Below are 10,024 nucleotides of genomic sequence, written 5' to 3'. Positions count from 1 at the left end.
TGTCATGTTCTTTAGTGGTGTTTTACATACAAATGCCGCAAAAAATCATGTTCATTAACGGCGTTTTGTACACATAAATGCGATAATTATGTACCCCTTTAGTGGCTTTTCCCCCTAAAACGTCGCTAATCCAACTGATTTTCAAAATGTCTTTTTCCTACTTTGCATTACCCAAACTTAACATGTAACAATACTCAATAACAACCTTGAAATGTAATTACAATTCCACTTAAGTTAAAATACATAAAAGTACGAATACATAAAAGTTTACAAACATCCAACTAAACTTTAACGTAGTTCAACATTGTTCACTAGAATAAACAAAGCATTAACCTATTAAATCACCTAGGATGAAGATTTCTTTGGTTGATTTTGCTGCATCATTTGCTTCATAGCTTCAAGTTGATTTTGAAGCTCTTCATATTTTTTCTGATATGTTGCTTCTCTGTCTACTTCTCTCACTTCAGCTTCTACTTTCATTTCAACAAAATTTTCATCCACTTCAGTCAACTGTTGTTTTAATTGATTAACTTATTATAGAGAAGATTGGTTGTGAGATGAAATGCACTGAGAAGAGCTTGATCCAAAATATTTGGTTAGGGTAACAAAGGATCCCTGAAAATGAACTCGACCATATCTTTCAAGATCAAAAACTTCACTAATAACTTGATTTTCAATCACATCAACATTAATAGAGCCATAAGATGAATCCTGTTGAATTAATAATTTGATATAACATTAAATTGCAAAATTGATTTGTACTTAATTGAATTTGTCAAAAATTTATCAAAAATAATTCAAAGTCCAAATTAACTTGAAAAATATGTTTTAAATGTTTTTTGACTTAGTTGAACCTTTTCAAAAACAAACTCGATTGTTTTCGCATTTTAAAGTTAAGTTTCCTAGAATTTTTGGCTCAAAGTATCAATCCCCTAGCAAAAGAATCGATCCCTTTGACCAAAGGATCGATCCCCTTGAAAAAGGATCGATCCCTTGGATAACAATGAGTTTAGGATCGATGCCTTCACCAAAAGGATCGATCCCTCGATAAAAAGGATCGATCCATTCCCTTAAAAGATCGATCCCTTTGTCACAACGATCAAAATTTTTTAAAATAAATTGATCCCTTTCAACAAAGGATCGATCCCTTGTGCATTAAATGTTGTTTTTGGTTTTAGGTAACGATTATAATGATCGCCAACGGCTCCAAACGACTAGAATTAATGGAGAAGGTATAAATTGAAGGTAAAAGTTTCCCAAGGTCATCAAGAATCATATTGAACCAATCTACCAACATCAAAGCTTAGTTTTGTGGTTAATTTGTAAAATTATTTGTTGTAATCAATCCCCTAGCAAAAGAATCGATCCCTTTGACCAAAGGATCGATCCCCTTGAAAAAGGATCTATGCCTTCACCAAAAGGATCGATCCCTTCCCTTAAAAGATCGATCCCTTTGTCACAACGATCAAATTTTTTTAAGATGAATTGATCCCTTTCAACAAAGGATCGATCCCTTGTGCATTAAATGTTGTTTTTTGGTTTTAGGTAACGGTTATAATGATCGCCAACGGCTCCAAACGACTAGAATTAATGGAGAAGGTATAAATTGAAGGTAAAAGTTTCCCAAGGTCATCAAGAATCATATTGAACTAATCTACCAACATCAAAGCTTAGTTTTGTGGTTAATTTGTAAAATTATTTGTTGTAAACACACTTGTCAGCTACATTGTTTATTTCGCTAAAGTGTAATTTGAGTGAGAGCTTAATTAGTGCAAACTTATTTGCCTTTGCGAGGTTTTTCTTTAGTTTGCTAAATTTGTAATTACTCTTTGGGAGAGAGTGTATTCAAGGTTTTGGGGTATAAACCTTGAAGTGTTTATAAGGTTACACATTGTCCTTAAAGGTAAACAAATTTATTGGATTTGATAAATCCTTAGTGTGGATGCTAAGGTAGTGGATGTAGACTTGGTTTAGAAGTTACTCTAAATCGTTGTGCAAAAAGTTTTATTTTTTCGATTACTTCCACCAAACTTTTTAAAAGGTCAATTCACCCCCTCTTGGCATCTTTGGTTGTTTGTAGGAGCTCAATAAATCCGTAGCTTCATACTCTACCCTTTTATCACTCAATTTTTCCTAATAATCAATTAAGAAACGAATTCAATATTTAAAATAAAAATTTTAATATAATAAATATAAGTATAACATAATTCAGATTTTATGTCCAGTAAATATACCATAATTTCTGCAATTTAAGGAGTCATAAGAAAGCCATCATTTTTTGTATGTGCCCTTTTGAAGAGCTTTATTCGTCCAACTCTATTGTCAGGTGTAATTTCCTACAATGTAGAATTTAAATTAGTACTTACAAAAAAGTAACAAATAATAAAAAAATGTACGTTATTATGTACTACCAACTTAAAATCACTATGTGAATAATCAATAATTAAAAAAAACAATACCTCATCATGAGCTATATGAGAAAAGCTCTTTGATCCAACTGTATGAGTAAACTTTTATCGTTGTCTGCTAGCAATACCAACGTACTCTCGGTCCTACAATTTGAAATTTACATGACTTATAAAGTAAATATTATAGTGACATAATATTATTTTTTAAAGTGCATCATACCTCTCATTTCTTTGAACTCCAAAACCTGACTGCATCTTCCATTGATACATGAGCATCCCAGGTGGGACATTTTACAACTTTTGTTCTAGGCTAAGATCATTCTTAAAATAATTCTTTTTTAAGGAACTCTTGTGGTCTCTTCATTTCTTTCCTAGGGCTTGCTTCAAATAATTATCTGAGACCTCTAGAGAAAATTTATCTTACAAATAACACAAGTGTTAAAAGTAAATATAACTTACTATTGAATAGTAATGAATTACCTTATAGAGTGAAATTATTACCTTAATACAATCTACAGCTTGGTTTTTGTTACTATTTGACATCTCACGCCATGACTCAAAATTGATATGTAGAAGATTAGCATTGCATGCAATTATGTTTAAGTAACCATCCAGAACACGTGTTTCTATCCCAATAGGTTGACCAACATTATTACTCGAATCTTTCACACGTTCATTGTATAATTCCTTCATTATCGTGCGACCTCTAGTCTTGCACCTTTGACTATTTTCAGCTACATAAGAAATAATTCAGTGTGTAAGTTTTTAGAATCAGATCAATAAAAAATCAACCGCCATTTAAATAAAGTATCGAACATTACCTTCAATTTCCACATTTTCGTCAACTGTATTAAGAACTTCCGAAGATCCACCACCAATCGGTTCTTCATTATTTGTTTCTTCCTCCTCTTGTGAAGCTCAAACAATCCATAGATCACTTAATTTCTTCCTAGGCATACTATTTGCAATAAACAGATAACAATATTAGTAACTAGTTACAAGAATACTATTAACGGATATATTATAAATTAACCAATTAAGATATATTATAAATTTCCTCCCATACCAAATATTGTACGAAGTACTCATGATTTTAAAAGGATTAAATGCATCATATACAAGACCGAGCCTGACATTTTGGGGATCTATTGCAAAATTTGGAAGTTTTTAATGTTGAACTATATAGTCAATGGACTTAACAAAACAATATTCTATAGTCGGTAGACAATTTTATAACTTTTAATAGTCGATGGACTTAATAAAATAATACACTATAATCATGAGATCATTTGTGTATTTTACCTTAATTTATTTATAATAATATTTAAATTAAATGATATGATTGTATTTTTTTAAATAATTTATATAATACTAAATACATAGCTTAATGATCTTGAGTGTAGTTTACTTATTAATAAAACAAAATGATTGGACAAAACTAATAATGACGATAATTACACTTTTAAGATAGTATTCCCTTAATCGCATGCATGCTATTGAAAGTATATATATGCATGTGTGTGTGTACGCGCTTAAAAGTATTATTCTTTCAATAATTTAATGTTTACTTTACGTTTGAAAGTCGTTATAAATCAATTAAATTTAAAACCTAATCAATTGGTACGTGAAAGCAATTTTGCAAACATGACAAGAAATACAAAATAAAAAGGCTTTGTTTCCATGCCCGAAAGTTGAAAAATATGAGATGAGATAATAGGTGAGACAAGACGAGAGAAGGTGTGAACCCACGCAATCCCATGTAGCTTCACGCAATTGCATGGTTTGAATGAATGAGTGAAAGATTCGAGGTTTAGATTGCCACTTCCCACCGCAGCACTCGTATCTACCCACGTCTTCCAAATATTATTGGCTGTTGTTTGTTTGTTTATTGTTGCGTGGCGTAGTGGATGCCTACTTGGACTTCAATTATACGTATAATTTAATCCCTCAAATCTATATTTTATTTTATTTTATCTTTTCACGGTAAAATTGAGCCAATATTTCTAAACGGATCAATTATTTGACCCAATAAGACAATCCAAATAGTATTTTAAAAAAATAAAGTATTTATTACGGTGCAAAGTGAACTCCTCATACCCACATGACGAGTTTGTTCATATATTATTTTTTTCATGGAGTTTAATTGTTTAATATATTTCTCGAAACTCGTGAATCATCATAACGAATTCTGTAATATATATATATATATATATATATATAATTTAAAATAATATAAATAATTATATATTTAAAAAAATTCATGAAACTCGTTATTGGGCATGACGAGTTCCATTTGGATTTAAAAGATGTAGTCGTTAAGTAAAAGTTGGGCAACATGCAAATTCCAACTACCATAAACGGCTAGCTCATAGAACTCACCATTTTATGGTCATTGAAATTAGAATTATAAATAGGGGTTTGAAGGTTTAGGGTTTGTATTGTGTTTTTGATAATTTTGTGGCGAAATGTATACCTGATAACAAATGTTACGTCTTGATAATGTCTATATTTCATCGCTTGAAATGACTGTAGCAAAATTTATTTCTTATATTTTTCAAGTTCAAATTATAATACTAATGTTGTTGTTTTAAAATTTTATTAATTGTTTAGATTTGAAATTGTTGGAAGAAGAGCGAAGCATTCGCCATTGAGGAATGAAAAATGCACCACCATATAAGTGGACTGTTATTTATCTACAATTGTTCGGTTTGTATCCGACCATATTTCTTCATGGTTTCAGGTGGTGTCTGTACTGATTTCGACGTTGATTGAACGTTGGAGACTCAAAACTCATATGTTTCATTTTTCTAGTGGTGAAACAAAAATTACTTTGAAAGATATGATTTACCAACTCGATGTTTCGATAAATGATGTGACGTTGGTGACAAATAACAATTACAACTTAGAAGCGATTTGTTGGAATTATGGGAAAGGTGTCATTGCCAGATGTCGTAGATGAGTATCGAATACCGATGACGTAGTTGGAGAGTGAATTTCAAGTGGACGAGTGTTTTACCGAGAAAGGTGTCATGTATGCAGCCTGGACATATCTTCTCTAATTGATTGGAGGGATATTGTTACTAGATAAATTCATTAATTTGGTTCACACTCAATATCTTCCGCTAATGGAAACATTTGGTGAGTGTCATCAATATAGTTGAGGTTTTGCGATTTTGGCGTTTTTATACTGTGAACTTTACAAGACTATAATAGTGAAAAGGGGTCAAAAAACGAATATAGCGGGTTGTCTAGTCTTGATATAATCGTGGGCATGATATCGCTTTCTATTTTTTACGCTAATTACAACAACTCTATTTGAGTTTCCTCTCGATGCTAGGTAATTTCTTAAATTTATATTTGAGTAAATTTATATTATTAATTAATATTGTTGAACCTATTTTGATATAAAAATTTAATAGCAAATTTTTTTAACTTAATTGAATTTGTTCAAAGTTTTCAAAAAATAATTCAAAGTCCATAAAACTATAATTTGAACACATAACTATTTTCTAAGTAAGTAGCATCAATATTATTATTACAATATCGATACTACATGAACATTATTTTATATTATCTTGCAGTATTGATATCAAAGTTAAGATAAGTATTGATATTCTCATGGTGGTACTGATACTACATGTTGTTTTCAAAAGTGTTCAAATTCCAGTAAGTAAAATTGACACTATTACTCTAGGAGTATCGATACTACTTCACATGGTAGTATTGATACCACTAAAACCTAGTATCGATATTGGTCAAGCCTAACGATCGATAACGACTAGTTTATTTAAATATTATAAAACAAGTACATATACTTCTAGCTCGAGTACCGATACTCCATGTTCTGGGTTATTTTCTCTTGTAGAAATTTAATTCCCAATGGCTAGAAACGATTACAAACTCATTCCAACACATAAAAACAAGTTAAGGACACTTGAAGAAGGTTAGAACACCTATCCAAGCAATCAAGATAAAGAGAAAAGCTCTTTCACTTTTTATTCTTTCTTTTCTCTTGTACATAGTGTTTTTTAATTTTGTAAACTCATACCTTTAGAGGTTTTCTTGTTTACACTCCTTTAACTTCTGTAAAAAGGGAGTGGTTCTAGCTTAGTCTTTGAAAATTAGGAAAATTGTAAAGGTTACTTTTGAGCCTAGAAAAATAAAGAACAAATTAGTGAATTTGTTAGGATTTTTTAGTGTGAAACTAAGGTAGTGGATATAGACTTCATTGAGGAAGTTGAACCACTATAAATATTTGTGAAAAACTTTCTTATCTTTTCTCCTCAATTCTCAAATTTTTACAAGGCTAATGCAGCCCCCCTCTTGGTAACATTTTCGATTGTTTATAGAGGCTCAAATTTCGCAACAATTGGAATCAAAGCATGCCACAATCGATGGTTTAACAACCTTGTGAATATCCTATAAGTGCTCTATCAATTTCTCTTTCAATTGAGAAGATGACTTATACATCCCCGTTCATATTACCTTGAGGACTTTCACTTCATCACAAAGATTTCCTACTTCAGTAGAGTTAATTACTCCTATTGAAAGAATAAGGTGATGTTATTCATTCAAGCTACTAGTTTTTTTGTTTGAGTGCAATCATCGATGGTTCTCTCACTCCTCAAAAAAATTGATTTAAGTGGACAAATGAAGATAGTAAGCTTGCCCAACTCAATGCTAAAGCTATGTACATTATCTTTGTGCTCTTGGTTTGGACGAATATAGTAGAGTATCTTTATGCTTTAATGCTAAAGAGATTTGGGATAAATTAAAGATGAACCATGAAGGAACAAGCCAAATGAAGAAGCCCAATATTGGTATTCTCACTCTCAATTACGAGAACCTCAAGATGAAGCCTGATGAAGACAAAAAGACATTGTCTGATTGACTCACTTCCATCAATAACGACCTTAAAAGTTTTGGGAAGGTTTATCCCAATGAAGAAGTAGTGAGAAAGATGCTCTCTTCCTTACTAATGTCTTGAGAAATTCTCCTAATATTTTTCCCTATTAGACTCTCACAGTCATGGTAAGAAATCCTCTTAGACACAAGAGGGATCCCCAAATAACAAACTAGAAAGTATTTACACGAAACCCAATACACTCAATCATAATCTACGGATCTGAGCTCCCCATCCTAGCACAAAACAACTCACTTTTCGAGACATTCATACAAATACCTGACATCTTGTAAAAAAAACATCCATTATACTCTTCAAAGCCAACACAACCCCAATATAACCCTTAGTAAAATCTAAAAGATCATCAACAAAACATATATGCGTAAGCGTAATTCACTTATATTTTGGATGAAACTCCAACACTCCATACTCCCCGCTAAATTCAACAACCTAAATAAAACATTCATAACTAGAATGAAAATATATCGAGACAAAGGGTCCCTTTACCTAACACCTTTTGCCCAAGAGAAAAACCCCACAAGACCCTTATTCATACCATAGAAAATCAAGAATGAGTTATGCACACCTAAACCCAACCACTATACAGAGAAGGAAACCACATAACCTCAAACACTTGGAAATTAAAATTCCAATCGAGAAAGTCAAACATTTCCCTAAGGTCCACCTTCATGTCACATCGAGCAGATAAATGTTTCCTACTATAATCGTTCACCAACTCTTGGGCAAGCAAAACATTTTCCATCAAATCTCTCTCAACAAAGAATGTACTTTGATTTGGTAAAATCAACCTAGGTAACCACATTTTCATTCAGTTTGCTATAATCTTTGTAACACACTTATACATCGTGGAACAACAAGATATGAGTCTAAAATCTGATGCAAATAGGGGAGCAGCAACTTTAGGCACTAGAATAAGAATAGTGGAGTTGAAACCAACATGCACATAATAAGGTTCAAAATAATATTTCACAGCTTTAACAAAATCCTGACTAATTATACCTTATGAAACCTAAAAGAAACTAGATGAGAAGCCATTAGGGCCAAGGGCCTTGTTACTATTCATAGAAAACAAAACATCATTTATTTCCTTAGAAGACATAAATGCCACCAGACTATCTTACATTTTAGGATAGAGCTCAACATCCAAAATCTCTTTAAGTATCTCATTTGAAACTGGCTCCATATTATAATCAATAGCCTAAGGGCATCAGAAAAATGCTTAATCAATTCAACAGAGATACCTTTAAAATTTTCAAGTTTCCGCCCTTGAGCATCCTGAAGAACTTGGATGATAATAACCTTTTACCTAGCAGTCACATGCCTAAAAAATAGGCATAATTCCAATCTCCTTCTTTAACAAACTTCATTCTCGACTTTTGTCTCAAGAGCTTCTCCTCAGCCTTATATAAAGTATCTAACTCTAGACTAATCATTTTTCCTTAGAAATATTTACACCATAAGGACAAGATAACACAAGCTTTCGTACATCATCAAGCTCCTTTTAAAGATAAAAAATCCTCTCCAAAATCCCATTATAATGTTCTTTATTTAACGCCTTAAGAGGAACCCTCAAACATTTGAGCTTATCAAGCAGAACCTGTAAAATGCTTTCACTAGCTGTCACCTTTCAAGAATCCTTTACCATTCTTAAAAAATCATGATGATCCACCGAAAAATGAAATAATTTAAAGGGTCGAGGAGGTCTACCCATAGGAGCCTTGACGACAACATAACTAAGGCTATGATCAAAACAATCCGAGGCTAAAAACTCGACCTTAGCATTAGGAAACTATTTCAACCAACTCTGATTTACCAAAACCTGATCCAATTTATGAAGCAGAGGAGAATTCTCCCTCTTACTATGCAAAGTAAACATCTCACCAACAAAATGATGATCGATGACATCCATTTCCTCTCTACAATCAATAAAATCTTGAATGACACCAATAGTACCCTGACTACCATCAAAATCTAAATTTTCCTAAGGATAACAAATAATATTAAAATCCCCTGAAATAATCCAAGGACTCCCCCAATCAAGGATTTAACCCCAATCAAGTCACTCCATAAACATCGTTTATCTTCTCTACCATTACAACCATAAACAACCGAAAAGAAAAACTGCACATTCCCATTTTCCATCCAATAAGTAATGTGCTTATCAGACTTACAAGTTTCCTCAACCTTCCATAAACCCCTACTGAAAATCCAGATCCTCATACTAGAATCCTTTTAATAAATAGAAATAAAATTCCAATCACTAAGCTGTCCCGAAAGAACGGAGACAATAATAACCTCCTTAATCCTAGTCTTCATCAAACATAAAACTTCAAGCTGCAATTTATTAGCTAACCTCAAGATTTTTTATCCTTTAGAGGGTCATTACAACCCCCAAACGTTCCAAGTTATGATCATCTCAAATAATGAGAAAACCCACCCTTCTGACTACATTTATCATTCTTTTTTTCCTATTTGCACCACCACCCTTACACTTAAGCTTCAACAGATGCATTAACTCTGCAAATCCCCTAGCCGCAGTCCGTGATTTCCTAGGAGAATTCACAATATCCCCATGAGCCCCATGAGCCTATGACAGTAAAGCAAACTGATTAGGGCTATGAACCTAGACAGTATCCACATCATGAACATCCCTCTGACCACTCACAACACGCCCCACCTTTTCAGTAGGAAG

Source organism: Hibiscus syriacus, unplaced genomic scaffold, assembly GCF_006381635.1.
Source record: "Hibiscus syriacus cultivar Baekdansim isolate YM2019G1 unplaced genomic scaffold, ASM638163v2 tig00110610_pilon, whole genome shotgun sequence".
Classification (NCBI taxonomy): Eukaryota; Viridiplantae; Streptophyta; class Magnoliopsida; order Malvales; family Malvaceae; genus Hibiscus; species Hibiscus syriacus.
The sequence above is the reverse complement of the archived record's forward strand: the minus strand, read 5'-3'. Positions refer to the sequence as shown.